This window comes from Odocoileus virginianus, chromosome 17 (assembly GCF_023699985.2).
Source record: "Odocoileus virginianus isolate 20LAN1187 ecotype Illinois chromosome 17, Ovbor_1.2, whole genome shotgun sequence".
NCBI classification, from domain to species: Eukaryota; Metazoa; Chordata; class Mammalia; order Artiodactyla; family Cervidae; genus Odocoileus; species Odocoileus virginianus.
Window position 1 is genome coordinate 55,157,449 of NC_069690.1, and position 23,949 is coordinate 55,181,397.

The 23,949-nt window shown below is 50.5% G+C and overlaps 1 protein-coding gene and 1 long non-coding RNA gene across 11 annotated transcripts in view; one reads left to right on the forward strand and one right to left on the reverse strand.

Moving 5' to 3' along the window:
- Positions 1 to 23,949, forward strand: part of SLC39A11 (solute carrier family 39 member 11) — a 363,731-nt gene that overhangs the window by 155,708 nt on the left and 184,074 nt on the right. The window lies entirely within an intron of this gene.
- On the reverse strand, positions 11,470 to 20,974 carry LOC139039203 (uncharacterized). The gene is made up of 2 exons (XR_011492501.1): positions 20,547 to 20,974; positions 11,470 to 11,988 (listed from the first exon to the last, which is right to left on the reverse strand). It is a non-coding gene; the product is annotated as an uncharacterized lncRNA (long non-coding RNA).

Consider the following 23,949-nt stretch of genomic DNA (forward strand, 5'->3'; position numbering starts at 1 on the left):
AGTCTGTCACTGTTTCCACTGTTTCCCCATCTATTTGCCATGAAGTGATAGGACTGGATGCCACGATCTTAGTTTTCTGAATGTTGAGTTTTAAGCCAACTTTTTCACTCTCCTCTTTCACTTTCATCAAGAGGCTCTTTAGTTCTTCTTCACTTTCTGCTATAAGTGTGGTGTCATCTGTGTATCTGAGGTTTTTGATATTTCTCCCAGCAGTCTTGATTCCAGCTTGTGCTTCATCCAGCCCAGCGTTTCTCATGATGTACTCTGCATAGAAGTTAAATAAGCAGGGTGACAATATACAGCCTTGACGTACTCCTTTCCCGATTTGGAACCAGTCTGTTGTTCCATGTCCAGTTCTAACTGTTGCTTCTTGATCTGCATACAGATTTCTCAGGAGGCAGGTAAGGTGGCCTGGTATTCCCATCTCTTGAAGACTTTTCCACAGTTTGTTGTGACCCACACAAAGGCTTTGGTGTATTCAATAAAGCAGGAGTAGATGTTTTTCTGGAACTCTCTTGCTTTTTTGATGATCCAACGGTTGTTGGCAGTTTGATCTCTGATTTCTCTGCCTTTTCTAAATCCAGTTTGAACATCTGGAAGTTCACGGTTCACATCCTCTTGAAGCCTGGTTTGGAGAATTTTGAGCATCACTTTGCTAGCGTGTCACTTTGCTGGGATACATTGTTGTTATATAATCTTTAGATAATCTTTAGTACAGCGTTTCAGCTGAGTTGTTTTTTGTGTAATCATCAGGTTTAAAGAAAACAACGTTTTATGTGACTAAGACAAAGCAATGTAGAAAAAAAAGTTTGTCCTTTCCTACTCCTTGAGAACTCCAGACCCCCATCTCCCCTTCGAGAGCCCCAGACCCCTCTCTTCTCCTGGGGGACCCCAGACTTCTTATCGACCTACCTAGACATTGACTCTGATTAGTGCGGCAGTGCGGGAACTAGTTCCCGGACCAGGGTCGAACCCAGGCCCGCTGCATCGGGAGAGCAGTCTTAGCCGCTGGACCACCAGCGAGGTCTCTGTTTCTGGGAAGCTTCACGGGGCGCCTTGGGTGCACGGCCAGGCTTGGGAACCAGCAGAGCTCGTCCAGAGCCCCCGCTGTGGTTTGAGTCTCTGCCTCAGCATCCGCCCGAAGGTTGTGTGGATGCTGGGAGGTCCCGCTTTCAGAGGCAGCTCCCAGCGCCATCCTGCCTCGATGGGAACTAGGGTCTCACTGGCGAGCATATTGGTTTCCTAGGACTGCGGCAGTGAAAGTGCCACAAACGGAAGGCTTTAAACACCTTTAAACAGAAGTTCATCGTGCCAGTTCTGGACGCTCAAAGGCTGGTGTCAGGGTGTTGGCAGAGCCATGCTCCTTCTGAAAGCTCTGGGTGGTTCTTTGCTCCTGTGTCTGTGCGTCCCTAAACGCCCCCTATTTTTATTTCCTTTTCTTTTGGCTGTTCTGGCTTTTCATTGCAGCGTACACGCTCTCTGGTTGTGGTGTGAGCTTCAGTGCCCCGTGACATGTGGCATCTGAGTTCCTGGACCAGGGATCAAATGCACGTCTGCTGCATTGGAAGCCAGACGCTTAACCACTGGACCACCAGGGAAAGTGATACTAGCTCAGTCGTATCCGAATCTTTGTGACCCCATGGACTGTAGCCCTCCAGGCTCCTCTGTCCGTGGGATTCTCCAGAATCCTGGAGTGGGTTGCCATTCCCTTCTCCAGGGGATCTTCCTGACCCAGGGTTCGAACCTGAGTCTCCTGCATTACAGGCAGATTCTTTACTGTCTGCGCCACCAGGGAAGCCCATCATGGAACCCACATTTCCCCTTTTAATAAGGGCATAATCGTGTTGGACTGGGGCCCATTCTTAACTGCATCATCTGCAAAGCCCTTATTTCCAAACCAGGTCCCATTCACAGATGCTTGGGTTAGGACTGGAGCATCTTTGGGGGACACAGGTGAACCCATAAAAGGGAGGTGGAGCATAGACAATGAGATGCCATACTGAAATGATAGACATTAGGGGATTGAAGCTGGGGCTCCATCCTAGTGAGACGAGTTTGGATGAAATGAACATCTCAGATAATCTAACATCGCTTGACCCTGTGGGGTCCAGCAGCCAGCCCATCAGTGGAGTTGTGGGCAGACACCCCGAGAGCCGTGGTGTGACTGCGTACCTGCTCCGCAGGCGCCCCCAGCTCCTTCTGCCCAGCCCTCCTTCCCTGGGCACCGCAGGCCAGGCAGCTCATCGCTTGCCTTGTACCTGGTGCTGCGCTGAGTGGGCACACCCGTGGGCGGTTTGCAGCCCCCGATGAGTTACTGTCCGTGTGCCCAGCCGGCCCCCAGCCTGGTCTCCTAACTCTCTGATGATCTAATCGATGCAGGATGAATTGTGAGGGGAGCGCCTTCTCCGCTCCTAACCAGACAGAATCGATCCTGTGAGAGGGTTATTGCTGCTGCACGCCAATTCGCCAGAGCGATTGGTTAGCAGGATCGTTCGCTTTAGAAGTCAATGAAATAGACTCCGGATATTGTTATGTTTCATATAAACAAATGGCCTTCCTCCTGATTCGTTTAGTCTCCTGTTTCCAGGGGGAAATGGTGGATGACCGGGGCCTGATGAAGTGCTTCGTGGCACAAGGGACCGGCTGCCAGATGCCATGTGACTGCGCTTTCTCCGCTCCCACAAAAGGCTTTGCCTGACTGCAGTGGTTCTCACGCTCCAGCTCGTGAATCCCCTGGATTGATGAGCCCAGTCCCCCAAAAGGGCGGGGTTCAGGAGGCCTGGGAGGAGGCCCAAGAATTTGTACTTCTCTCAAGTTCCTGGGTGCCCTGAGGCTGGCCTGGGGAGCCCACTTTGAGAACTACTGCCTCCCTGGAAACAACCCGGTCCCCTGGGAAGCCTTTGGGGTTGTGTGCCTAGGCTGACATGGAAGCAGTCAAAAGGTACGAAAGGGGTGCTCAGAGAAAAGTGAGCCTCTCACTCCTGTCTCCCCGTTTCCTGCGTGACTTCCCAGAGGCCGCTCCTTCTATCAGGGATTTTTTTCTCCCCTCTAGTCTTCCAGCGGTGCCCTGTGTCCCTGTGAAAGTATAGTCAGTCATGTCTGACTCTTTGTGACCCCGTGGACTGTAGCCCGCCAGGCTTCTCTGTCCATGGGATTCTCCAGGCAAGGATGCTGGAGTGGGAAGCCATTCCCTACTCCAGGGCATCTTCCCAAGCCAGGGATCGAACTTGGGTCTCCCGCATTGCAGGAGCTCTCTTAACACCAAGTATAAACGTGTCACAAGGGCTTTGCACCCTGATTTAATCAACACTTAGAGAAGGGTCCTGTACCTGCGCATCTAAAGGAGCCATCTAGGTTTGGTTGTTTGGTTGTGGTTGTTGTTGTAAACCAGCCCAGCACAGTATTCTGTCAAATGGAGGTCCTGTAAGTTTTAAAGCCAGTTCCCCATTGAGGGACGTGTAGGTTGATGCACACTCACTTACTCTCTTACTAGCAGTGTGGAAGTGCCTCTCCTGGTCCATTAAATGGACCTTGTGTTGTTGCTGAACTTTCCTTAATGGAGTTGCTTGAGCAACAGATGTTCTGAGTTCCTGTTGCCTGTAACTCTTGCAGTGTCTACTGGCTGGATCCTGCCCTGTCTTTAGTTCACCCAGAGTCCGTTGTTTACCGCAGCCATTTATGCCAGTGATATTTCTTGCAATCACTTGATGTAATAAAATATTACACAAACGGATGAAGTCCGAGGGCGGAAAAGGAGTTTTGATGAGAGTTCAGTCAACTGGTTTGGGTAGATTTGCTAATGGTGAACCACCAAGTTTCTGTCCAGTAAGGCAGAGCAGAGACAGCTGTCCAAGTCTGGGTGACAAATCAGAAAATTGGAGAAAGCCTCTGTTTTCAGATTTCTCCCCGCTTGTCTTTAAGTCCTTACACCACGTTAAAGAAGCCTCATCTGAAGATTGTAAATGAACTGTTGTGGGTATGAGTTTTGCAAAATAGGTGAAGCCCAACTTGATTCTTGCCCTCAACGCACAGAAATGACTTCTGTGTTACATCGTAGGATGGGCAAGTTAATGGATGTGTATTTACCTGAGGTTGAAATTACTCTGGCAGGGGAGATACACCCCTTTGTCCACTTTAGAAATTAACTAATGACCAGTTTGGGTCACATCAGAAGAGAGAGTGTCTCCTGTGCACATCTGGACCCACGAACATGTCCTCACCAGGAATTCCTAAGAGCAGGATTATGGGATGGTTTGTGACATTTCCGTTTTTATAGTGATTCCCCAGTTGCCCTCTGTAGAGCTTTTTTCTAATTCACACTTTCACCAACAATATCTGAGGACTTTCCCTAACCTCAGGCAAGAATACTGGAGTGGGTCGGCATTCCCTTCTCCAGAGGATCTTCCCAGCCCAGGGACTGACCCCAGGTCTCCCGCCATTTGTATTTCCTGTTCTGTGAACCATCTATATCTTTATATTATCTTTCTGTTATGTTATTGGTCTTACTATTATTTTGGAGCTGCTTATGTGTTGAGGAATTATCTGTCATATTATTGCAATTATTTTCTCAATTTGTCACTTACAGACTTTGTTTATGGTGCTTCTCCATAGATGTTCACTTAAGTTTTACTTGCTAATTTTTCTTGAGCCATATTTAGTCAAGTCTTTCTCATCCAAGATGAGTCAAAGTAAGTGTTTTTTCTATGCTCATTTTCCCCTTTTTTCCACTTAAACATTTGATTCACCTTGAATCCATTTTAGTAGAAGTGAAGTAGAGATTAAGATGCATGTATTCCCAGGTGGCTGCTGAAAGTCCTAATACCATTTGTTGAGTAATATATCTTTCCTCCATTGGTATGATATGCCAACTGTATTGTTTACTTAATTAGAAAATGTGTTTATTTTTAATTTCTGGATTTTTCAGTCCTAAGATGAATAAAGTGCCAGACACAGCATATGAAATGTGGCTAGCCCAAATTGAGATGTGCTGTAAATGTAAAATGCACACCAGATTTTGAAGATTTACTATATATATATATAAAATAAAAATTATTAATGAGATGTTATATATATGCATATAACATCTCATTAGTAATTTTTATATTGCTAGCATATTGAAGTGATATTTTAGATATACTGGGTAAAATAAAATTAATATTACTAAGATAAATTTCAGCTGTTTTTCTTTTACCATATTTATTACAGCTTTTAGAACATTTAAATGCTCTGATTTGTGGGCATGGGTTTGTGGCTCACACCATATTGTACGGCGCTGCTTTAGCCTTCCCTGCCCCATCTATTCATGTCTATACTGTTCCAATGACTGGAATTTAGTTCTACTATCTGTTGTGCCCCTAGAGGCTCAGATGGTAAAGAATCCGCCTGTAACGTGGGAGACCCAAGTTCGATCCCTGGGTCGGGAAGCTCCCCTGGAGGAGGGCATGGCAACCCACTCCAGTATTCTTGCCTGGAGAATCCCGTGGATGGAGGAGCCTGGCGGGCTACAGTCCGTGGGGTCGCAAAGAGGCAGACACGACTGAGCAACTAACACATATGAACATACACCCCAGAATTACTTTTCCTTTTCAAAATTTCTTGGTTATTCTTATAGCTTCTTTTTCCATGCAAACTTTAGAGTCAGCTTTCTAGTCTCAATAGCATCTTCTAGGTATTTTTATGAGGTTTGCTTCAAGTTTATAGATTCACTTGGGCAGAAGTGACAGCTTTACGATGATGAGATTTTCTGTCTAAGAACAAGGTATGCGACTCCACTCATTCAAATCATTGATTTGTCTCTCTGTAGCATTTTCAGTTTTCTTCCTTGGGATTTTTCATATTTCTCTTTGAGTATATTCCTGGGTGTTGCATTTCCTTTAGTTTCTGTTATAAATGGGATCTTTTCTTTAATATATTCTATCTACTTGCTGTTTTTGCACAGGGAAAATATTGATTTTTTTTCCCCAGACTACTTGTACCAAACTACCAAAGAAAATATTCTTGTTGATAGTTACTGTTCTTTAAATGATTCTCTGAGATTTGTGTATATAATCATCAATAATTATGGTTTCCTTTTCTAAATTTTTTAATGTTAGATGTGACTTCTTATGTCTCGTTTCTGTCTTTTTCTCTCGTCTTATTCTATTGATAACTCAGTTTTTCACTATCAGATAGTCTGTTCCTTAGTTTTATTTCTACCCTTTTCCCGCTCCCTGCTACTTACTCAGTGAAGAATTGACATGTTATTTTTAGTGTTGTGCTGTTCCTTTTAACTCCTAAAGCATTAACCTGAGCAATGTGGCTTCCTGACTGGGAACAATAAAAAGCCTATGGATACAATTAAATTCTGTAAAAAAGTCCAAATAAGTCCAAATATTTGATGCTGAAATTGGGGTAGATGTGAGGACGTTCTTTTTATACATAAGGCTTTTTTTTTTTTTTTGCAAAAAAGGAGTTAGCTCAGTTTATATTTGAGCACCTCTTATGGGAACACTAATGCTTTTGCTATGCTATTTCAAGAACATGCGATCTGGGGGTTTTATAGCTGTTTTGCCATAAAGCCATCTCTTCTGCAGGTTTTTCTTTCATCATAAGTTGGGCCCTTGGGATCTAGCTGATATTTCCTGCTTTGTTTAAGCAATAACTGAACCCAGCACTGTTCCAGGCATGGTGGAGAAACGGAGGAGAAAGGGTGACCTGTGTCCTGCAGAAATGTACAGAGTCTTGGGAGAGACAGAACCCACGCACTTGGGGACTTCTGTTGTGGTCCAGTGGCTAGAACTCAGCACTTCCTCTGCTGGGGGTGTGGGTTCAGTCCCTGGTTGGGGGATAGTGGTGCCCAAAAACAAATGAACAAGCAGACAAAAACCCATGCAGTTGAAGGGCAAGAGGGCAGTTCATGATCTCAAACAAACCGGCTCGAGATGGGGTTGTGTCTGTTGCCCGCCAGTGCAGGGGACGCCCACTCTGCGGGTGTGATCCTTGGGTCAGGAAGATCCCCTGGAGGAGGAAATGCTGGTGTTCTTGCCTGGAGAATCCCATGGTCAGAGAAGCCAGGCAGCTGCGGTGCTGGGGGTCGCAGAGGGGAAGATACGACTGAGCACATGCGCACACACGCATTGCACAGACATGGTCTTGTGTTTGGGCATCTCTGATCAGAGTGGGCAGGTAAATGATGAGCAGGGGACCCATGGGGTGGCCTGCTGGGAGCAGAGACGTGGGTTGGCTTCACCCTCTGGGAGAAGCACGCCTGCCGCTGGGCCGGCCGGTCAAGGGCAGGGCGCCCCCTGGTGGGGAAAGCAGGAAAGACCCGTGATGGTCAAATGGGTGGTTTGCGGGGGCCCGGACGAGCTCTCTGGTACCAGGGTCCCTTACGCGTCAGCGCAGAGGAGAGTTCAGCGAGAGACAAAGTGATAGATAAGAAGTGATCCCTTCGTGGAGGACACCTGTCAGGCGTGCAGGCGGGCGAGTGAGCAGGGTTGTGCCCCAGGAACTCAGCGGGCTACGGTTTTATAATCAAGGAAGAGGGGGCAGCAGACGGCCTCTGTCTTCTTCGAGTGGACGTCATGCTTCCATCCCCAGCTCCTCCTCCAGGCTGGGCTGGGTCTTTCCTTGTCCCTGCGTGGTCAAGCTAGGTCCACAGGTCATTGTTTTTCGTATGTGCAGAGAGCTCGTCCTAGGGCTCCTTACCTTACTGGCTCCCTGGGCAGGATGTGGGGTTCATGCTCCCACTGTTTTATGGTCGGGGGGCCTGTCTTGAGCTTCTGTTATGTGGTTTTGTTGCGAAGCAAGCCTGCTTGGTCCTGTGGTTAAGCAAACCTGCTCTCTTGGGTAGTCGTTAACTTATGGGGCCTCCCGTAGTTTTCGATTACAGTCCTCCAGTGGGGTTAGCTGTTTGGTCACCTGCTTTGTCTGTTTACTCACTCCCTTTCAACAGGGACCTCGAACATGAGACAGTCTCTCATTCTCTCTGCGGCTGGAGGCCACGTCAGTTATTAAGTAGGGAGGTGCGGTGAGAACCTAGATGGCTAGAGCCAAAGGGACTCTGAGAGCCCTGGTCTCTGATCCTCAATCTGTTCAGAAATCTCAGACCCAGCCTCAGTGACTTTCCTAGAAAACCTCTGATGATCTCACCTGTCTTCTGAACCTCCGTCCCCGTCACAGGATGCTTTTTAGATACTAGTTTGGTCTTGTATACATTTGCTCGCATGGACTGTAGCCTCCTGGTATGCAGAGACCATTTGTAGTGCACCTTAAAAAGAAAAAAAATCAGTATTATTTTTTTGCCACACTGCGTGGCTTGTGGGAACATAGTTCCCCGACCAGGGATCAAACTCGTGTCCCCTGTGGTGGAAGTGTGGAGCCCTCACCACTGAATCTGCAGGGGACTCCCCTGGAGTGCGTCTTTGTCTCCCCTGCAACCTCAAGTTTGATGCTTTCAGAACACTAGCCATATTGGCAGATATTTGAGTATCGGTTGGAAGCTAAAGCGGCGGAGGGAGGGATTGGAGTAGCTGCTCCGAGGAGTAAGTCATGAAGTTGGAGGCTGGGTGAGGACTTGTCCAAACGTGTCCCACCTCGGTTGTTAAGTAGGCTGCTGTGACTCAGACCTCTCTGGATCTGTTGTTTTGTCCAAGAGCAACCTTCAGAATTGATGGGGGGAGAGACAAAATGCGTTTGGAGTGGGGCGGAGCAGAGAAAGTACATGTTTACTGGATGCTCTTCATGGCCAAGGCAGGCCAGGCATCGTGAGGTACGCAATGCACAGGGACTTTGCTTAAGCTTTAGAATCATAGGCAGTATTTGCTCCTATTTTATGGTTGTGTGTTATGCATGCTCAGTCGTTCAGTCCTGTCTGACTCTCTGAGACCCCATGGACTGCAGCCTGCCAGGCTCCTCTGTCCATGGGATTCTCCAAGCAAGAATACTGGAGTGGGTTGCCATTTCCTCCTCTGCGGGAATCTTCCTGGCCCAAGGATTGAACCCACGTCTCCTGTGTCTCCTGCATTGACAGGTGGATTCTTTACCACTGCCACTTGGGAAGGCCTTATTTTATGGTTAGTGAAACCCAAAATTGGAGTAAATAATGTACCCAAGACTAAATGGCTAAAAAAAATGGTAAAGCTGTGTGTTGGACTCCGTTCTGTCTGAGTCGCAAAACCCTAACCCTGTGTCTCCAGGACAGTGGGAGCATGTGGTGGTCCCGTCAGGGCCAGCCTCGCAGAATGCTGGATGAATGTGAGGCTGGTGACCCGCAGAAGGAGCTTTGCAGCTGCCGTTAGAGTGTCCTGGGAGGGGATCCGTGGAGGTGACCGTGTGACCCTCAAGGGCAGAACCTAAGGTGAAAGGAACCGCGGTGGCCTCCGGACAGACATTCCACCCCGTGTGGAAAGCTTGACTGAAGCTTGTCTAACAGGTGGTCATCCTACCCGCTGATTTTGGACAATCTCTGGGTCGATTCCCTGGTTCGGCACATGGGATCTTCGATCTTAGTTGTGGCATGTGGGATCTGGTTCACTGACCGGGGATCAAACCTGGTCCCTCTGCACTGAAGCATGGAGTCTTAGCCACCAGACCATCAGGGAGGTCCCTCTTCTAACCTAATCTTAAATAGTTATTTGAACTGCCTTCTGTTCAAGAAAAAGTGGGATTCTGTCATTTTTCTATTTTACTGTCCGTTCAAATTGCCTTTAAAAAGGGATGCGCAGCAGAAGGCTTGGAGGGGCCCGTGGCGGGCACAAGGGCTCGGCGGGACGTCCCTGTGTTTGCCCAGAAGGAAGGGGCGAGGTTGAAGGAGCTCCTCGTGATGTCCAGCAACCCACAGCCTTCTCTCCCTTCCTGCCCAACCTACCACGGAGTTGGGTATTTATTTTTTGAATTCTGGCCAAAATAAATAAATAAATGTCCAACAAGAGATCGGTCCCCAGCTTCACCCTGGCGGAGGAGGCAGGGGACAGGCGGCCGGGCGCTGAATTCGGTGACTCCTAGGGTTCCGGCATGGAGCGCTGCCCTCTCTCAAGTAGCGCCAGCAGGCCGGCCGGCGTGGATGGGCTGCCTTTGGTGGGTGCGAAGGGCCCTGCAGACCCCAGGAAACCATCTGTTTGGCAAATGGAGGGGAACAAACTTGAAAACAGCGACCTTTTCTTTTTAAGCTTCTCCGAGGGATGTAACAATGGCAAATAATACTGAAGTTTCTCGGTTGGCCCAGGGCCCCTGCGTGGAAATGGGTGAGGGTATTGACTACAGCAACGGCTTTTTAAAGAGCTGGCCGTGTTTGCCCTCACGCCTCACAAGCAGGCAGCCTCTTTTCTGCCTTCATGCTTACTGGATTGTCGATGGCAATGCACATAAATATTGCTTTCTCTGGGTAAATATTAGGCTTATGATTGGATGGGGAGGCCGCAGAGTGAGCCTGTCAAATGGACGGGTCAGGTCGGGGTGGAGGGGAGCCATCCGTGCAGTCACGGCCAAACCTGGCCGGGCTCCGGGCCCTTCCCTCCAGCGCCCCGGCCCACAGGTCCTCACCATCCGCTTTCCTGCAGTGAAGGCCGTGGGGGCCGTCATCCCTGTTGTAGGCAGAAAGCGATGGATGGTAACCCTGAAATGTCTCTGTTCTACTGTGGGATGTGCTTTTTTTTTTTTTTTTAATGAAATGCTGATTTTACTTATTTTTTTCTTGCATTCTTTTTCATCTCGTTCTTTTTTAAAATGAAATTTTATTGGAGTATATTTGCTTTACAATGTGGTTAGTGTCTATTGTACAGCAGAGTGAATCAGCCTATGTATGTGTGTGTGTGTATATATATATATATATATATATATGCGTGTGTGTGTATATATATGCGTGTGTCTGTATATATATACCCTCCTTTTTTTAAAGAATTTTTTGACATGGGCCATTTTTAAAGCCTCTTATTGAATCCGTTACAATATTATTTCTATTTTATGTTCTGTTATTTTGGCCATGAGGCGTGTGGGATCTTGGCTCCTGACCGGGGATCAAACCTGCAACCCCTGCACTGGAAGGCGAAGTCTTAGCCGCACTGGACCACCAGGAAGCCCCCGTCCCCTCCTTCTGGATTTCCTTCCCATCGAGGTCACCACAGAGCACTGAGCATGCAGGAGGTGCTTGTTAGTTCCCCAGACTACACGGCATCAGCAGTGTATGTAAATTACACGTTGGTCCCAACTCCCAGCTCCTCCTACCCCTGCTTTCCCCACTTGATGTCCAGACATCTGATCTCTGTATCTTTGTCTCTACTGGGACATGCCTTTTATATGCTCACTTAGGTCTGAGTCATTGAGATTTTGTTTCAACTATACCAGTCCATTTCTTACCCCTTCCCTGTCATTTCCGCAGCTGAGACAGTCCCAGTAATAGTATTCTGTGTAATATTCAATAATAATGGTGTTGATGAAAATCACACCGAATATTAACTGAGGGCTTATTGCATGCCAGGTGTCCTGCTAAACTCGAGGAAATGTCTTTATTCTCGTTCTGGAAGGAAGCTCAAGCCCCCACAGGTTGGAGGCAGAACTTGGATCTGTGTGTTCCTGAGTCGGAATGTCATCTCCTTTATGCAAACCACAGATGCTCTGCAGATAAAATCTTCTGTCTCAAATGGCTTCACTGGAGGTTTGCAGCGCCTTCACTGCCCCGGCTTCTCTGTTGTTGCTGTTGTTCTGGCTTCTCTTCTTTAAAGAAGCTGTAAACCCACTTTGTGCCCGGTTATACTGGGGTGAGGGAGGCCATGCAGGGGGCTCCTCACAGCAGTCCCCCTCTGGTGCCGGGGGGCCCCCCTCCTGGGGATGGAAGAGTCTGACCCACAGGTCCGGGTCCGCACGCTCTGCCCCGGCCCAGGACTGCTGGAGCTGCTCGGAACCGTGGCCCGTCTGCTCTCTGCTCCCTCAGAGCCAAGCTTCCTCCAAGAGATGTTGCTCCCAGGAGCTGGTGGCGGTCTCACTCTCCTGACTTTTATGTCTGCTCTCCATCTGGATAGAAAATCGGAGAAAACACATTCTCAGGAGGGGTTTGGGAATAAAGGGCGAGATTTTCATTAAAATTGGGGGCATCGTGCCATTTTCTCTGGGAGGCAGAGCTGAACAACCCACCCAGAACTCTTCTTGCCCCCTGAGAAATAAACTGGTTTTCGGAGAGAGACAGTGACAGTGTGTGTGTGTGAGTGAGTGAGTGAGTGTGTGTGTGTGTGTAAGGGATGGTGCATACACACCTTGATTATTTTTGCAGGCAGTTTCTAGAGGTAACTGGCTACCAAAAATCTCATTTTCACTCCAACTCTTGACCATTCCCATATCTGTGCTAAGAGGTGGCCGTGGAAATCGAGCCCTCGCTCTGTGTTTTATCTGCTCCCTCCTCCCGCCTCCCCTTGGGTGAGCAAGGAGTGGTCAGAAACGGGGCGGGAGCAAACCAGAGGCCGGGGTGATCCCTAGGCAGGATAACCAGCCTTTCAGTTGTATCATCCAGCAGCACAGGGCAGGTACTTCGGACGGTCAGCCCGTGTCCTGCATGCTGGGGAGGTGGGCAGGGATGCTGGCGCTGAGCATCTCACTTTGTGGCGATGGATGGTACCTGGGGAAGCGCCCAGTGGGCGGGGCTCTGAGGATGCCCAGCTCCTGGAGCTGAGCCTGCCGGAGTCAGTTCAGGAGAAACGAGTTCCCGTTGGGTGGGAGACTTCCTCTCCCCTTTTTCATACAGTTCATGGGGTTCTCAAGGCAAGAATGCAGAAGTGGTTTGCCATTGCCTTCTCCAGTGGAAGTGTGAACTGTGGTGTTGGAGAAAACTCTTGAGAGTCTCTTCTGCATGGAGATCAAACCAGTCCATCCTAAAGGAAATCAGTCCTGAATATTCATTGGAAGGACTGATGCTGAAGCTGAAACTCCAATACTTTGGCCACCTGATGCGAAGAACTGGCTCATCTGAAAAGACCCTGATGCTGGGAAAGATTGAGGGCAGGAAGAGAAGGGGACGACAGAGGATGAGATGGTTGGATGGCATCACCGACTCAACGGACATGGGTTTGGGTGGACTCGGGAGTTGGTGATGGATAGGGAGGCCTGGTGTGCTGCGATTCATGGGGTCGCAAAGAGTTGGACATGACTGAGCGACTAACTGAACTTCCTCTCCCTGCCTGGGGAGGTTAGAAGCCGTGAGTGACCCCAGGACTCACAGTCCTTTGACAGCTCCCCCCCACACCCCCGCCCCCAGATCGCCATTCTCTCAGCTCTTGCCCTGGTCGCCTTTTGAACAGGCTTAGAACAAGAGTCTTCCAGGGCAGATCATGCTGTATCACAGCTGACTTCCTTCTCATCAGCGAGAGCGCCCTCGGCAAGATGTCAAAGCAGGGTTTCTCGTGTCGATGTTCAGCTGATGGGGGTCGTGATCCACTTTATCTCATTAATGCCTCTCTTCCCTGCCTGTCTGGCAGCTCGACAGCACATATGCTGAGAATTTTCTGTGTTTCAGGCTTAAAAGGGAATCCTGTCTTAGTGCAACGCAGTTGAGTCCTGGATTCGGTGGCTGCCGACATGGGGCTCGTCCTCTGCGATAAGCGCCTGTTTCTCAGCAGACTTAAAGCTGAGAAAGCGGCGGTCAGGACAAGCAGAGAGCTGCCTGGAAGGCGGGGCCTCTGTGGACGTCACCTGGTCCTTGGCTCCGCCCACCCACCTGCACCCACAGGCCGGGGTGGCCCCGGGCGGAGGCGGGTGGGCTGCAGTCAGGACGGCCAGGACGGCCGCGGGCCGGGACAGCCCTTGGGTCATTTGCCTCCTGTAACCTTGAGCTCCGCCAGCGGCTCTTCAGACTCTCCCCCGCTTCGCTCCACACAACTGTCCTGGTCAGAGAGCGGACACGGAGCATCCAGCAGCCAGTTTGCAGTGACGGGTCCACACTGTCTCCTGCACGGACCTGTCCGTGTTTACCTTAATGGGGCATCCTTCTAAATTCAATACCAGGCACCTTCCCTTCCTTCCCCCCACCCTGCACCCCCTCCCCCATAGTTCCTGGGGTTTCCTGGGCAACAGCTCATTTTCCAGATAGGCATTTGCGTCTCCTACCTAATCCCAATATTGCTTTCCGGTTCTTCCCTCCTCCCACCTCAATACCGGGAGCACACGAATATTTTATCTTCATTCCTGAGCCTGGGGCAAGCAGGGGGATGTGTCAGGTGAAAGAAGGGATGAGGCCAACGGAGGAGGAGAATGGAGAAGGTGGGTGGGGGAGCGGGCTTTGAACCATCTCAGTGGTCCAGCCGGAGGCAGCGGCAGCGAACCGCTGCACGCGGAGAAGACCCGGGCAGGCGGAGGCGAGTGCTCACCTGAGCTCTGCGGCCCAAGCGCCGGGATCCAGTTAACCCCGGATATTAACCTCGCTTCTTGGCCTCGCCAAGTCCTGGCAATGACCGTCTCTCCAGCCGGCTCTCTTATTGATCTGAGGCTGGTTTGCTGGCCTCCTGCCTCCGCTCAGAAGGTTATGGCACGAATGGCCTCCTATACTGTTCAACCTGCGGCTACCTCGCGATGGAGAAAGGCAATCAGTACCTCCTGCCTGTCTGTGTTTTTCTTGCAAAAGGCTCTTTCCCCTGTATCAGAACTTGTCTAGTTCCGGGCGGGGTGCTTGTGACTTCTCTTTCCTAAATCAGCCCGCCTCTCTCAGTGGACACATCAATCCTTTGGCCTGCTTCCCAGGAGGGCACTCTGATGTGGAGGCCAGTTTGAGGATTTATGCCATGACGTGTTCGTATTTGAGTCTTTCAGCTAACAGGGACACACACACACATGCTTGTATACGCCCATTCATCTTGGCAGGTGCTTTCTCTATAGTCAAAAGGTATAGTACCTAACTGTAGTCTGTCTGACTCTGCCACCCCATGGACTGTAACCTGCCAGGCTCCTCTGACCATGGGATTCTCCAGGAAGAATACTGGCATGGGGTGCGATGCCCTCTTCCAGGGGATCTTCCTGACCCCGGGATCGAACCCATGTCTCTTGCGTCTCCTGCATTGGCAGGCGGGTTCTTTACCACCAGCACCACCTGGGAAGCCCATCTAGCTGTAGCAGGCCCATGAATATCCAGATACATATCACCTTGTTCACATCTTTCATGTGCGGCTCTTTCCTGGCTTCCCTGCGTGGTGGGGAAAAAGTTGTCATCTACAGATCACCCTCTGGGGAGAAGCGCCCTTGCCCGAAAGTCTGGGCTGGTTGTGTGGGTGTCCCGTTCTTCTCTGTTCAGTCTCTGCCTCGAAGCCGGGGAGTCCATCCTCAGAAGAGCGGGGCATTCTTCCTCTTGAGAACCCAGTGGGTGTGACATTCCCACAAGGAGCCCCTACTGCTACCTGCTGCCCTCCGCGGTGAGAAGTCCCAGCCTGTGCCCCCACCATCAGACGCCCATGAGGGTCTGGAGCGACTCTGCCGTTGCCCTCTGCTGGGCTTGGCATCTGCTGGGCTTGTCCCCCTGGTCCACCTGGAATGCGGTCCCACCTCGAAGCCAAGGAGCTTTTTTCCCAAGACGCACCGTCTCAGTAGCTTGGACAGTTAGGGAGGGGGAGGAGGAGTGGTTGGTGGGACTGTCCCTTCTGGAGGGTGACGACTGATGTCTTTGTCTGGAACTGGAGATTTGTGGGGCTTCCCAGATGGCTCAGTGGGTCAAGAACCTACCTGCCAGTGCGGGAGACTCGGGTTCGATCCCTGGGTCGGGAAGGTCCCCTGCAGGAGAAAAGTGGCAACCCACTCCTATATTCCTGCCTGGAGGATCCCATGGACAGAGGAGCCTGGCAGGCTACAGCCTGAGGGTTTGAAAAGAATCGGACACGACTGAGCACAAGCAGATTTGTAGATTTACGGAAGGCTGGGTGCAGAGCAGGCCTTAGGGCCTGTCCAGTCCGAGTCCCCTGGTTCCATTAATGAGAACTGAGATGTTAATAACAGAGCTTCCTGTCTGTCCCAGTTTCACAGCTCCTGGGGGACGGGGATCACACCCCTGCCTCTACCTGCGTCTTGCTTTCCTTGCCCATCCTGGCTTCCTTTTCACCCACTCAGCCTCTTTCCCTTGTGCTTTTATCCCTCATGGCGTCTTTCCACCCTTTCTTTCCTCCAGTTCGTGTTGATATCTCTCTCTCCTGCTTCCATCCTGGTGCCCAAGCGTCACCCCAAGACCTCTGACACCTCTGACATGGTGACAGGCTCAACTTCTCTATTTTCTTTTTAATAAGATGAGGATCCTCATGACATTGTTGATAATAGTCTTAAGCCCACGTCCTGGCATTTGAGAAGAGTTTTACTTGCTTCACTTATGTCCTTACATCCCCCTGGAGGCCATCTGCTCCCAGCGGTGAGATGGCTGGTGGTCATTAGGAGCCGGCCGTATCCCGGGGCTCATCCAGGGACCAAACGTGGCCTCATCGGCCCCGTGTTTATGACTTCGGGCCAGTCTGTTCCCATCAGACTAATCACCACCTCGGCACTGGCCGGGGATGGCCGGGCACCTGTCCCGGTTTGTCCCTTGGCACTTTCAGTCCACTTAGTCCAAAGGTCAGTGCTGCAGGGAGCTGGACTTAGCTGAGCCCTCTCCTGAGACAGGCTCAGATGCCCTCGGGAAGCACCGTGCAGGGAAACCTCTAAGAGGCACCACTGCCTGGCCTGCCTTTGGACCTAGGGGGCTGTAGGAGCTTTTGTCTTTGTGTAGACGTCTTTGTGGGAGCCCTTCCCCCTCCAAAAGAGCTTCCCTGGTGGCTCAGATGGTGAAGAATCTGCCTGCAATGTAGGTGGCCTGGGTTTGATCCCTAGGTTGGGAAGATCCCCTGGAGAAGGAAATGGCAACGCACTCCAGTGTTTTTGCCTGGAGAATCCCATGGACAGAGGAGCCTGGCGGGCTATAGTCCATAGAGTCACAAAGAGTTGGACACGATTGAGTGGCTTTCACTTTACCCCCTATCAAATATATATATTTTATAGCTATGTTGGTGTAAACATGAATGTAATCTAGCCTGGATTCATTATTTTGTCTCATTATTATTCAATTGTTTCTTCTTTTATAATAAAACACTTCGAGGGACCCCCTAGAAGGGTGTTTGGAGCACTGCACTTCCTATACCTGACGGCTCAGTTGGCCCTGTGTGTGGGTACGTGCTAAGTCACTTTGGTCTTTTCTGACTCTGTGCAAGTCTAGGGACTGTAGCCTGCCAGGCTCCTCTGTCCGTGGGATTCTCCAGGCAAGAATGCTGGTGTGGGTTGCCCTGCCCTCCTCCAGGGGATCCTCCTGACCCAGGGATCCAATCCACATCTCTTATGTCTCCTGGGTCTGCCGGCAGGCTCTTTACCTGGGAAACCCCCAGTTGGCCTCATGGCCTCTGTAGATCTCTTCCTCACGATGGCTGAGCCGAAGCCTCTGCTTGGCAGAACTTCTGGGACGTGCCGCCACCTTGCCGAGGTTTATTGATGAGACAGAAGACACTAGATTTGTTGTATGAGGTTGGGGCTTTGATTTGGAGAGTTGGTGTTACAGAGTTGGTAGTATAGTACATCTTGTCCATATGTATGGCTTAGTCACCAAAGAGACATTTAGACTCTAGGAAGCTCATGGTGACGGGGAGATTAAGGAGAGAGTTTTGTACCGCCAGGATTGTGGTTGGGGGAACCCCGAGACAGCCCCTAAGAGTTGCGCCCCCAGGTGTGCACGCCATGGAACCCCCTCCCCTCAGTGGGGTGTCACTCTCATTGGATTACAGCTCAGGTGACCTAACGGTTGACTTTGAGCTCATCAACAGGGAGAGTGTCCTGGTGGGCCTGACCTAATCAGGTGAGTCCTTAAGCCAGAGCCTGGGCCTGTCTTGGAATCAGAGGTCTATGAAGTGAGACAGCGTCCCCTGTTGGCCTTGAAGAAGCCAACAGCCGTGCGGCAAATTGCCGGTGGCTGGGACTGTGTGGCAAGGACCTCAGGGTGGTCTCTGGTTGCTGGGAGGAGTCCCCAGTACCACGGTCCTTGGGAACGTGGGAAACTTGGTCCCTCATCTGCAAGAATCCGAGTTCCGCCAACAACCCGTGCACTTGGACGAGAGCCTCAGATGGGTCCTCAGCCCCAGCCGGCCGTGATCTCGATGTCCTCCCAGTGAGACGCTGAGCAACGGACCCGGTTGAACCCCTTCCTGGGTCTTTGAACCGTGGAAACGGAGAGATAAGAGATGAGTGTTGCTTGCAGCCCTGAATTTGTGGTAATTGGCCGTGTGGCAGCTGAGATGCCACGCGGGCCTGCTGTGTCTCAGCTTGGCTGTTTGCTCTAAGACTGCGGCTTGGAAGAGAGAGAAAGGGGAAGATGCTGGCCCCCACATACCCACAGCAGGAAGCAGAAAAAAACGTTCTTTAGAAGCAAGCTGCTTCATTCCCTTCTCAGCTGCCAGACCCTTATCAAGCCCAGATCAGTTGAATAATTAATTCTGCTCCAAGCAGAGTGATACTTTGGATAAAGCCCCATTAAAAAAAAAAAAAAAAAACAACTAAAACCCTCAAACGTGTTCTTCAAAGCCACAGCTTCTCCTTTGAAGTGGTTTGTCTGCCATTTAGTTGCTGTTTCCTCAGCACAAAAGTGCACAAGGATTTCCACTCTCATCCAGAGTCTTCCCCTCCCCTCTCCGCCCTCCTTGGAGTCACTAACTGGCCCTTGATTCTGCCTTTTCCAGCTGGCTTCATTTGGACTGCATACCCAGACAACACGTCCATTTAGAAAGCCGTGTGTCTCAGCCTTGGAGGCAGCGATTGTCAGGAAGCAGAGAGACTGTTTCCAGAAATGGTTTGAGGTTTCAGATCCTGGTGGCCCAGGCCCCGTGGGGACGGGACGCTGCTGAGAAGGCTGCTGGCCATGTGAGCAGGGGCCGAGGCTGGGGGATGGACGGAGGCCTTGGCTGTGAGAGTGAGGGAGGGATGATGCTGTGGAGTCCTCCCCGCGCCCCAGGGCCCCGCTGACATCCTGCCCACCGCACCCTGCCCCTGGCCCGGGGGACCACAGGCAAAGTCATGTTTTACTTGGAATGGTTCAGGACACAAACACTGAAACCTCCCTGACATCTCAGGACTGCTGCTGCTCTTTCTCTCCTGGTCTGTTCGAGTGAGTGCTTCTCACGCATCTCATGATGCGTGTCTGATGGGTCGGGCCCCAGCGTGGTGCTGAGGGCACCTCTGTCCCTTCCGAGGACTAGCCCGTCTCTCTTACTTTTCATGCTCGGTCGTCTTCAGCAGGGGCTACCCAGGCGGCTCAATGGTAAAGAATCTGTCTGCCAAGCAGATGATGCAGGCTCGATCCCTGGTTTGGGAAGATCCCCTGGAAGAGGAAGTGGCATCCCGCTCCAGTATTCTTGCCTGGGAAATCCACAGACAGAGGAGCCTGGAGGGTGACAGTCCAGGGGGTCGCAAAGAGTCGGACGCGCCGGAGCGACTGAAGAACAACAGCAGCAGCATTCGTTTGCTGGGGCCGCCCTCACAGAGCGCCACGGGCCGGATAGCTTAGACAACAGATGCTTACTGCCTCTCAGTTCTGGAAGCTGGAAGGCCAAGAGCAAGGTGACGGCAGGGTCAGCTCCTCCTAAAGTGATGATTGGGCTTCCCTGGTGGCTCAGCTGATAAAGAATCCGCCTGCAATGCAGGAGACCTGGGTTTGATCCCTGGAGAAGGGAAAGGCTTTATTTTTCTGGGCTCCAGAATCACTGCAGATGGTGATTGCAGCCATGACATTAAAAGACTTTTATTCCTTGGAAGGAAAGTTATGACCAACCTAGACAGCATATTAAAAAGCAGAGACATTACTTTGTCAACAAAGGTCTGTCTAGTCAAGGCTATGGTTTTTCTAGTAGTCATGTATGGATATGAGAGTTGGACTATAAAGAAAGCTGAGCATTGAAGAATTGATACTTTTGAACTGTGGTGTTGGAGGAGACTCTTGAGAGTCCCTTGGACTGCAAGGAGATCCTACCAGTTCATTCTAAAGGAGATCAGTCCTGGGTGTTCATTGGAAGGACTGATGTTGAAGCTGAAACTCCAATACTTTGGCCACCTGATGCAAATTTGAAAAGACCCTGATGCTGGGAAAGATTGAGGGCAGGAGGAGAAGGGGATGACAGAGGATGACATGGTTGGATGGCATCACCGACTCAACGCACATGGGTTTGGGTGGACTCCGGGAGTTGGTGATGGACAGGGAGGCCTGGTGTGCTGTGGTTCATGGGGTCGCAAAGAGTCGGACATGACTGAACGACCGAACTGAACTGAACCCACTACAGTATTCTGACCTGGAGAATTCCATGGACTGTATAGTGAATAGGGTTGCAAAGAGCCAGACACGACTGAGCAACTTTCAAAAGAAAAGAAAAAGTGACGAGGGAATGGTCTGTTCCAGGCCCCCCTCCTTGGCTTGTGGAATCTTTCTTGTCTTCGTGTCTTCACACCGTACTCTCTCCACGCATGTTTGTGTTCAGATTTCCTCTTCTCATAAGAACACCCAATCATATTATTAGATTCTATCCTAATGACTGCATTGTAATTACCTCTTTAAAGATCCCATCTTCAGGACTTCTACCTTGGCAGTCCATTGGTTAAGACTCCACAGTTCCATTACAGGGGGCGTGGGTTCAATCCCTGGTCAGGGAACTGAGATTCCACATACTGTGTGGCAGAGCCGAAAGAAAATGTTAAGAACCCATCTTCAAACAGAATCTTATTCAGATGGACCAGGGCTTAGGTTTTCAACATATGAATTTTAGCAGCAGGGTTGGGGGGGATGCAACAGTTCAACCATAGTACGGGTAGTGATGCCATCTGTCTACATCACAAAAAGTTCTTGAGGTTTGAGAGTGATAATACAGGAAAGGGCAGTTAGAAACTGACTGTGGGACAGACAAGAGGGTTTGTACAAATGTTGGGGTCCACACCAAGGATGCTTCTTTCCAGCCCCCTCCGTCTCTGCCTCCGCCCCTCTGTCTCTGCCTACACCCCCTCCATTGTTGCCTCTGCCTGTCTCCGCCCACTACGTCTTCTCTGCCTCCGCCCACTCCTCTTCGTCTCCTCCCACTCCATCATTGCCTCCGCCCACTGCATCTTCTCTGTCTCTGTCCACTCTGTCTATGCCTCCACCCACTCCATCTCTGCCTCCGCTCCCTCCGTCTCTGCCTCCGCCCCTCTGTCTCTGTCTCCGCCCACTCCATTGTTGCTTCCGCCTGTCTCCGCCCACTGTGTCTTCTCTGTCTCCGCCCACTCTGTCTCCGCCCACTCTGTCTCCGCCCACTCTGTCTCTGTCTCCGCCCCCTCCGTCTGTCTCCGCCCCCTCCGTCTCTGCTTCTGCCCACCTGTCTCTGTCTCCGCTCACTCCGTCTCTGCCTCCGCCCCCTCTGTCTCTGCCTCCGCCCCCTCCGTCTCTGTCTCCACCCGCTCCATCTCTGCCTCCGCCCCCTCCGTCTCTGCCTCCGCCCACTGCATCTTCTCTGCCTCCTCTCACTCTGCATCCGGTGCCGCGTTGGTTTAGTACTTCGGTTGCTCACCAGAATCTTATGGGCAGAGGCCTCTTGAGTCATCAGTCCACCCTGTGGGTCGTGACTTTCTGACAGATGCTCTTTCCCTCTCTCCTTCCTAGAGCCAAGAAAAATCATTTTATGATTTTACGGTTGTTAGAGCTGTAAATATTGGTGAAAAGCGTGATATTCATTTTTTGTTTTTTTTCTCCTCAGTGGTGGTCTGATAAAGATGTCTTTTAGAGCAATGGTAATAGACTGCTTTTTCCTATATGTATAGTTTTGTTGTTATTTATAGTTATATAACAAAGGAGGGTTGGGTTTGATAGAATAATTACCTTCTTGGTTTTCATAATCTCCAGCTGGTGTGACTACAAGGGGAGAAACACACAATACGTTCTACTGACTCATTTTTCAAATCATTATTATTTATTATGTTTTTTCAAGGTGATCAACAGACCTGTATTTGTGAAAGTGATAGATATTCTGAGGCCAAGATGCCCCATCCAGTTTTTTAGTTTTTTCCCCAGATAAAATGTGATGCCATCACAGCATAAGGAGAGCTGTTTTGCTGGACATTCTGAGTGCGGGGAACAGAAGAAAAGGGCTCTGAGCGCTGATCTCTGAAATTTCATCTGCTGAGTTTTATTAAGTTCTGTGTGCGGCCAAATTGGTGTGGGAGATACAGGTTTAAACAAAAGCATTTCTTTGCTCTGGGCCCCAGAGGCTTTATCCACGTACGCACGGCCATTCTCAGATTTCCCGCATCCGTGGAAGCCTTCGTCTTGGAGCTCTCAGTGAGCAGGCGGCTCTGGGAAAGCCCTCGCAGGACAAAAGGGGTCATTCAGAAGCCTCTCGTCCACACACAGACGTGTGTGTGGCGTCTCGGCCCACACCTGCCTTTGGCTAGAGGCGGCACGGAGAGTCGTGACTTCACTTCCAACAGTTCCCGTGATTTTGTCCATAGAGAAACTATTGCGAGGTCACTGTGGACTGTCGAGTTCTCAGCATGGGCCACGTGAAGGCAGACGCTGCTCTGTGTATGTAAGATGTTTATTTGCTTGTTTGGCTGTATAAGGTGTTCGTTGTGGCACGCGGAGCTACGCGGAGCTTTAGTTGGGGCACCAGGCACGTGAGCTCTTCGTTTGGCACGCAGGATCTTTAGTTGCGGCATGCGAGATCTAGTTCCTCGAACAGGGATCGAACCCGGGTTCCCCGCATTGGGAGTGTGGAGTCTTATCCCCTGGACCACGAGGGACGTCTCAGACATGACTATACTGTATTCTGAATGACAGTTGATAAGGAGGGAGGCCTCGAGGAGGAGAATCCATTGTTTCACCCTGTAGGCTGTGTTTTCCCCCTTTGACTCAACATGAATTTTCATTTAAAAGGAAATAAATCTCACACAGTCCCAATGTTGGTTCAAGGTGTTTTTACTGTCCCGTTAGTAGGAGTGCAGCCGTGTTCATCTCTCACTCATGTCTGACTCTTTGCAACCCTATGGAGCCGCCAGGCTCCTCCGTCCACGGGGTTCTCCAGGCAAGAATACTGCAGTGGGTTGCCATTTCCTTCTCTAAGGGACCTTCCTGACTCAGGGATTGAGCCTGGGCCTCCTGCATTGCAGGCAGATTTTTTTTTTTTACCATCTGAGCCACCAGGGAAGCCCTGTTAGAGACACATTTACCAGCCTTACTATGCCAGAGCGTAGGTATACACTAGCCTTATGCTTTTTGGCTCTTGCAGAGTCATGGAACAAAAACGTGTCAGTTCACATCAAAAAAAGGAAACTGATCAAACAAACATCAACAGCATATTTGTGATGTGGCAGACAAGGTTTTGCTAAAAATAAGCCACCGATTCCAAGAGCCAGGGGTTCCAACTGCAGTGATCAGCTGCCTGGGCCTCTGGCAGGTCTGTCCCGGGAACACTGCTGGAAGGAGGCGGTTTTCCCTAGGCTGCTCTGGGACTTCCTGGAAACTTCCCCCATGTACACAGGGCTCCATGACAGAGTCTGCCTGAGCTTGGCCCAGAGTCTCATCCTCTCTTTATTGAGCTCACCCTCAACAATTAGCCCTCAACAGTGAAAGCAATGCTGCTTGGTACTCACTCTGTCATCAGCACAAAGGCAGACAGAAGCACTGACCCCCAGCCATAGGATTTGGCTATAAAGAGACCACCCTAGTGATTCAGACAGTTGGTATTATTCAGTTCAGTCAGTTCAGTTGCTCAGTCATGTCCGACTCTTGGTGACCCCATGGATTGCAGCACGCCAGGCCTCCCTGTCCATCACCAACTCCTGGAGTTAACTCAAACTCATGTCCACTGGGTCGGTGATGCCATCCAACTATCTTGTCCTCTGTCATCCCCTTCTCCACTTGCCTTCAACCTTTGCCAGCATCAGGGTCTTTTCAAATGAGTCAGCTCTTCACATCAGGTGGCCAAA